The sequence below is a fragment of the Belonocnema kinseyi genome, chromosome 9, assembly GCF_010883055.1.
Source record: "Belonocnema kinseyi isolate 2016_QV_RU_SX_M_011 chromosome 9, B_treatae_v1, whole genome shotgun sequence".
Classification (NCBI taxonomy): Eukaryota; Metazoa; Arthropoda; class Insecta; order Hymenoptera; family Cynipidae; genus Belonocnema; species Belonocnema kinseyi.
Genome location: NC_046665.1, coordinates 75,919,962 through 75,927,525, shown reverse-complemented (window position 1 = coordinate 75,927,525; position 7,564 = coordinate 75,919,962). Strand labels below are relative to the sequence as shown.

Here is a 7,564-nt window from a genome sequence, read left to right as displayed (position 1 = left end):
GTCGTTTTGTATTTTTATCTCTTCTTCTGCTCTAATTGTATCTTTACTTTCTTTAACTAATCGTTTAAGTATCCTGTTTTCGCGTCTATAATAATTTCTACGACTACTTATTTCCTCATTGCTAAGACCTACAATGTTCAAAGTTCTCTTGTACGCTTCTCTTTTTGCTTTTTGGGCAGCCTGAATTTCATCATTCCACGACGTATCACCAGACATTCTTTCTACAACTGCGGTAACACACACTTCGATCGTGCATTTAACAAGGATATCCCGTAACATTGTCCAGGTGCCCTCTAAATCTTTGTTTTTTATACGGTCCTCCCATGTTGTCCTATCGATGCTTTCGATTATCTTATTTTGGAAATCTATTCGCACATCCGGTTTCTGTAGGTTCTCAATTTTGATTCGCGTTTGTTTTGCTTTCTTGGGTCTCTTTTTTCTCCAACCCCGACCTAAGTTAATTTTTGATATCAGAAGGTAATGGTCAGTATTGCATTCAGGACCCCATGTGTTTAAAATTTGGTAAAGATTGGTCAAAACTGTGGATTTCCATAAGCATCATCCGTTTTCGGCTACTTGATTTTATATATATAAAAGTTATCTATAAAACCGTGTGGTCAGTATCAAACCACAACAGCAAACATTTTTATTTTGTTACCGCTATTTTGTAATATTTAAATTTTTTTTTTAAATTGTTTGGAATTAATTAAAAGAATTCCCAGGCAGAATAAAAAACATCCCCGAATACCTACGCTCGTTCCGAATATACTGCATTAAAAAAATGTCATCGAACTGTGAAATACATCTCCCTTCATTTTCACACTAGTCTGGCACCATAAAATGTTTTAAAAATTAATGTATGATTTTAAAAGAACCAAAATTCAAATGCGAATATTTCACACAAGCATCATTAAGCTCCTTTAAAGTTAGTTAAGTTTTATAGTTACACCACGCTTTAGTGAGCCGTTATTGACAATATATATTAAATGCAAAAAATGTTTTTGATTTTTAATATTCCTCAATTACTCAATATTGATTTAAAGTGTCAATATTTATTTAAATTGTCAAAATGTAATTTTTCCAAATAGGTAAAATTAAATATTTGTTTGTATGATTGTTCATCGAAAATTATTAATCCTTCATTCGAATGTTATTTAAATTCAAATTTCATAAAGTATTGAATTATTTATATTTTCATAGATGCTTAATTCTTTGAACTGTTCGTTAATGAAGATTTCGAATTAGAAACTGTTTAATTTCCACAAATTTTAATTTACACAAATTATTTTCATGTCTAATCTTTTAAGGTTGTTTGCACATTTTTTTATAATCATCAAATTTCGAACTCTTCATGAATGAATGTATGAATCCTTCCAATATAAAAATGCGGAATCCTAATTTTTTTCAATTTTTTTTCAAACTGACAACATTTTTCCTTAAATCCCTTGAACTTTACTTTTGCTTAAATTCAAATTGATCAATTTATTTAAAACACACGTACCAACTTCACTATACAGCTCTAAGTTCTTTCTGGGTACGTGAATCTCACAAAGTACATAATTTCTCATTTAATATCGAATCTACTTTCCTATAAATTTTCTTCTTGCTTTCTGCAAAATCATTACGAATATTTCAAAGCTTGTACTGCGAGTTTGCAAAGTCATGTTCTACCAGCATGTAACGCTCTAGCAGTGTATTACGAAAGGCCGCGCGAAACGCAATTTAAAGTTCTTCCAGGTTTCCCACTTCTTAGACTGAGAACGAACCTCAGAAAGAGGCTGCAAGTGCAATATGAAATAACTCCAGGAAATTCTCAGCAACCTGCTGAATCGTTCCCAACGTTCTGTATAGCATTTCAACCCCTTTCTGCAGCATGGCAGCTATAGAAGAGTGCCAGTAGGTTCGCGAACTTAAAAGGCAAACTTAATTCATCTCCATGGGAGTTTTTAAACGGAATCGGGAAGTTTCGACTCGACCGCGGGAATTTCAACCACCTTTGCGTCCCCCTGCCTCTCCCACTCGCCATCAACCCCATACCGCCAACCTACCCTACTATGTACCTATGTTCTGAACAGATATCATCTCTTTCATGCCCAGATGAGACTGAATAATTCATTACTTTACGAATTACAATTTATACTAGCCACCTCTCTTTGCCACAAGGAGCATATATATATATATATATGTATGTATATATGTATCAAAAGAATTTTCTGACATCTGTCTTAACCAAGATGTTAGGCGCCAGATGTAACGAACATGTAGAAACTGAGCTCAAAAGGTTTCCAGAGCCTGAAGTGATATCTTACAATTCGATTTGCTCGTTTTTTCAGCATTGTGCATCGAGAAATAAAAGTGAATTAAAGGTCGGATTCTATAAGTGCTTAGAAACTTGTCTCGCTCAAGGGCGTTGGTCCCAGGACATTTCTCAAAAAAGTTTCAGCTGATGGCTTTGTAAATAAACGCGTTGCATAAATATGCATCACGGGAATTGTAGATTGATGTAAAATCTATACTTCTACAGGCCTTTCTCACTTTTCTCATATGAATTCTTTGATTTTTCTGAGTTAGGTACGTTTACCCCGAATGATACTTGGCCTAACGGTATAATAATATTAGTAATAAGGTATATGTTATCATAACAAAATTAATTACTTATCATTTTTCTCTTTAAAATATGTATTATTTCAGGGAAATTTTATGCTATTCAAAAATAAGACACGCACAAATGACAAAGTAAAAAGAGACCTTTAGTTTGTACAGTGTCAATAAAAAATGTGTTGCTTTTGCCCTTTTCAAAAGGAACCCCAATAACTCGTTTAGTAGGAAACCAAATTTTTCTCCTTTTTTGCTTTAACTCATGGAAAATTAGCTAATTCTTGAATTTTTTGTATGGAATTTACAAAAAATGTCCTTCACGATGTTTTGAGAAATAAAAGTTTAAAAGTTTTACCTCTGCATACATCGTGGATTTGTATCTTTAAGATCATCGGAATTCGAGCGAACCTTCAGCAACATCAAAATTTCTTTAGGAATTTCGTCAAGAAGGGTATCATTATGTTTTTTATTAAAATAATTGTTTCGAAATAAATTGCCATTAAGAAATAACGAAGGTTTTATTTCGGACGCGCTGCCCGTTTTCAATCAAATCGCCCGACAGTTCAATTCTCAACGGATTATGATGTTTTTTTTTAATTGACCGCGAGGCTCCCATGTGAAAGAAGCAACAGTTGGTAAATTACTCAAACAGGTGCAATATTTTTAATTAAATAACAAATCAATTCCCTTTTATTTAATGTTTCATGTATGCCACTGTTTTAAAGGTTGTCAAATTCAACAGGAAAGGTTTTTAATCAGTATAATAACTATACAGAAATATATTGTAATGTATTAGAGTAAAGAAATTTTGTATGGGATTATATAAACAAATTAATGAACAAGATCAATTTTTTAATGATTTGCAATTATTACTTGTTGAAATCCACTATTTTTGCATAAAATATGAAAGAAATCAATGAGCGAATGCAATAAACTAAATGTAACTGATTTTTCATGATTTAAACCATTTTTGTAAACTAATGCACAGTTTGATATTGTCTGAGTAAACGGGCTTTATTTTTTTGCAGAATAAACTTAAACTGTGTTTTATGTTACTTCTTGAGATCATATTTAGTAATTTCATTCAAGGTTTTATCATAGAGGTTTATTTATTTGAAGAACTCTTATAAAACATGCCCTGGTTCATCATTTTTCCATGAATAGATTTTAACAATTTCCCTGAACAAATACACATTTCGTTCTTTTTAATCATGATTCCAGACACGATTGGAATACAGGCCCGGTTCCTAGAAATATTACATTTTCAAAAGAGGAATTTCGAAAAATTCTAGACAATATAAATTACCTGATATCTATGAAGATTATGGTAAGCTTATAAACTATCAAAAATTTTCTGTAATTCATAAATTTACCATAACACTAGACAATTTTGAAAATTTCTGAAAATTTAACTTTAAGGACTTAAACTTTAAGGTAACTTTAAGGAAATTTAAGGATTTTATTGAAATTTACGAGAATTTAATCATATTTTGGTAATTCATGGAAATTTAAAGCGCCTAAAAATTTCCGAAAACTGTTGGTAATTGTTGGTAATTTATCGGTAATTTATCGTCACTTATCACTTCTTGTTGGTCCAACTTGTCAAACAATCTGCCAATGTGATCAGCTGATCTTTTGACGATCCCTTTTTGTGAGCCCAAAATGTGAGCTTTTAGATGAATAGTTTTCATTTTTGATCTTTGACATGACTCTTTACTCCCTAGTGAATGAAAAGTACTTTTCACTCCCCAAGAACTGAAAAGTAAAACTTTAGCCCTGCTTCATACGCATTGAAAAGAGCTGAAATCATACATGTGTAATGAAAAAGTAATTATAATTCAATTAAACAGCAGCAGTCGTTTTAGGAAAAAATTATTAATATAAGAGCAAGTACGTATCATTGATTATTTTTCTATTTTAGGAAATCGCTTAGGAAAGCCTTCTTTATTTGAGATTTACTTATTCGCTTAATTACAACTTCGATTAAACCTTATAAGTTTCAGGCTTCTAATTTTTAATTTTACAATTTTAGTTAAAAAACAGGAAGCTCATTGATTACTGATTTTAGGATAGAATAAGAAAATAAATTTGGAAGGAAGTAAAAACTAAATAAGATTAAAACAAGCTTTAGTTTCTCAACTTCTCGAAAAACATTTTGATTTACGTTTATGCTGGGTTAAAAATTTTTTTTAAAATATCAATTGACGAACCTCTTTTAGAATTCTTTTTCTCAACAAAATTAGTACACCGAATCCTCTTTGAAAATGGTCTATTCATATAAAAAACGCAAGTTAATAATACTAGTTATTTCAGTAGAATTGTATCTTTTAAATAATGGAAAATGAGATCATATCAGAAAATTAAGTTGACGGAACGATATAAAATATGTAATCATTAAAATTGCAATGGTTTCAAATGCAATGCAATTTTTTCCATAAAATTGTGCAGAGAATTTAAAGATAATTTTTCAAGAATTGCGATTCAATTGCTGCCGTGGAGAATTTTGTGGAATGCAGAGAAATATAATGTAAATTAAAAACATAATTCTATTAATGTATTCTGAAGCACAATATTGAATAGACAGATTGTGGTCGGTTAATGTGAAGGTTCAGTAGTAGAACCTGGTTGTAGTAAGTCGTAATATAAATATGTTTTTGCTAACATTTTTAAAGTCAATTTGTGGTCAATCTTAAATTCAGAATTTCTTGTAAATTTTGAAGAAATCAAATTGTGAAAAAAATAAACTTGGCATCATATGACTATGCGAATTAATTCAACAGAAGTACTCTAAATGAAACTTTGTTTATCTCCATTAGTATAATATTATTAGTACAAATTCAGCCATCAATATTGATTGATTTGCTTATAAATAATCCTAATCCACATTACTTTTCTCATAATTGTTGAATTTAATATATGAAATAATAAATTTAATTTTATGGCGTATTGCCCGTGAATAAAATAATATTGTAGAAACTAATTCGCAAAAAGTGGCAAACTTTTTTTAAGAACAAGAAATAATTTTTGGTTTAAAATATTAAATTAGAAAATGATTTAGAATAATACTTGTTTCTTTTTTGTGTTCTAATTCTATGGAAATTTTTCTGAGCTCTTTATTATTGTTTCCACATTTCTTGTAATCATATTTATTTTAAAATCTAGACAATACTTACATGGATCAAAAACTGTAATAAAAAAGATTTCTGTCTACTGATAATATTATTCTTTTTTTTAAATTGGGCTTTTATTTTTCTGATTAATTATTATTCACAATAATTTTCTTTCCTTAAAATGACTATATTGTTACTCACTTTCAATGTAAATCATCTTAGATGACTACCTTTTTCCAAAACCATATCAACCTAAACTTGAATTTATAGATTAAATATATTATCTTCAGTCAAAACAACACAATCTAATCACAAAGTAAATCAAATCAGACACCAAACAGTTTTGACAACCACGAAATGTTTGGACGCATTTTTCATGTTAAAGAAAATATAGTAGTATAAAAAAATAAACTATTGTTGGACTTACATTGAAAATGTGAAAGTATAGAAAATTTTCAATTATTTGAAAAAATTGATTAACGGATGGCCACGTGTTTTGACATTGAGAAAGTTAGAAACAAAAGCCACATTCTTGGTTGGCGTCGCGTCGTTTACTGACAAAACTAGCTTCTGTTCGTCGCGATGCTTATGTGGAATTTCAACCCCTCCCTTATCAGTATCAGTATCGGACGCTGCGCGTTGCGCCATAACATTCGGATAACGTAGATCAAGCATTTAGTACTTGCCTATGAGGTATATATTTTCTTATTTTTCTAATTTATTTTGTTTTTTATTTTTTTTTATGGTGGAAACAGTACAAAAAAAGAGTTAAAATTTTTAGGAAAGCATATAACTTTGTGTATAAGATGTCAGAAATTAAATTTTTGTTAACTGGCACAATTTTTTTATTCTATTATTTTCAAAAAGTAATAAATATTTGATTTTTTCACACTTGAGTGAGATTTCTCATTCTTTGGAAATCCATGAAATATTATTAAAAAGTTGAAAAATTAACAAAACGCGACCGCTTGTCTCAACGGGGGCAGTATAGAACTAGAGAATTAAAAACATGTATATTTTAAAATTTGATGGCTTAGAACATAGTTACAAACTCTGAACATTAGATAATTTCTAATTATGTACTTAATGTACAAAATATATTGAAAAACATTTAGAAATAAAAAAGGTTAAAAATGGTAGAATTGAAAACAAGACAGTTTCCAAACTAGAACATTCTATCTTTAAAAATGTTCAAATCGAATTAATAAATGTATTTTAATTGTCTTAAGTTGAATGATTTCAGCTTTTAATTAAATAAAATGTATGACTCTCAAATTATAATGTTTAAAATAATCATAAAGTCAGGAAAACTAGAAATCAACCAGTTATAAGTTCAAATTCTTTAGTTGAAAGTCAGCAGAATCGAACACGTTTAGACATTAAGCGAATTATTTAAAATACGATTACATTTGTTCTATTTGCATAATTTTTCAAGATCAAAATTATAGGCTTTCAAAGTTGTACCATTTAAAAATAAAAAACATTTAAATTTAAAATGTAAAAATGTCTCAAAATCATGAAAATCAATTGAAACTTTCAAATGTAAATGTTCTAGGGCTGAAATTTTTTTAATTAGAAGCGTTACAAATAAAAAAGCCTAAATAAAACTGTTAAAATTGAAGTACAGCTAATGTATTCAAAAATGATCTATTTAAGCTTTCAACAATTGAATGATTAAATTATTTGTTTGGATCAGAAGAAAGTGAAGGTAAAACAATTTCAATTCGGAATAATTTTGGATTTAATGGTTTAAAATTTCCGTTTGGATGCATGGCATTTTTCAGAAGGCTTTTCCGTTGACGACCAGAGTTAAGCAGCGCTCTTGTCGGTTATGCTTAAATCGGAGCCGTTATACG

The 7,564-nt window shown here is 29.6% G+C and overlaps 1 long non-coding RNA gene across 2 annotated transcripts in view; it reads right to left on the bottom strand.

Annotated features, from left to right (window-relative positions):
• Positions 1-6,242, bottom strand: part of LOC117179906 — a 36,440-nt gene extending 30,198 nt beyond the window's left edge. For both annotated transcript variants that reach the window (XR_004467967.1, XR_004467966.1), the window contains exon 1: positions 6,136-6,242. This is a non-coding gene — a long non-coding RNA (uncharacterized LOC117179906). The remainder of the gene's footprint in view (positions 1-6,135) is intronic.
• Between the last annotated feature and the right edge of the window lie 1,322 nt (positions 6,243-7,564).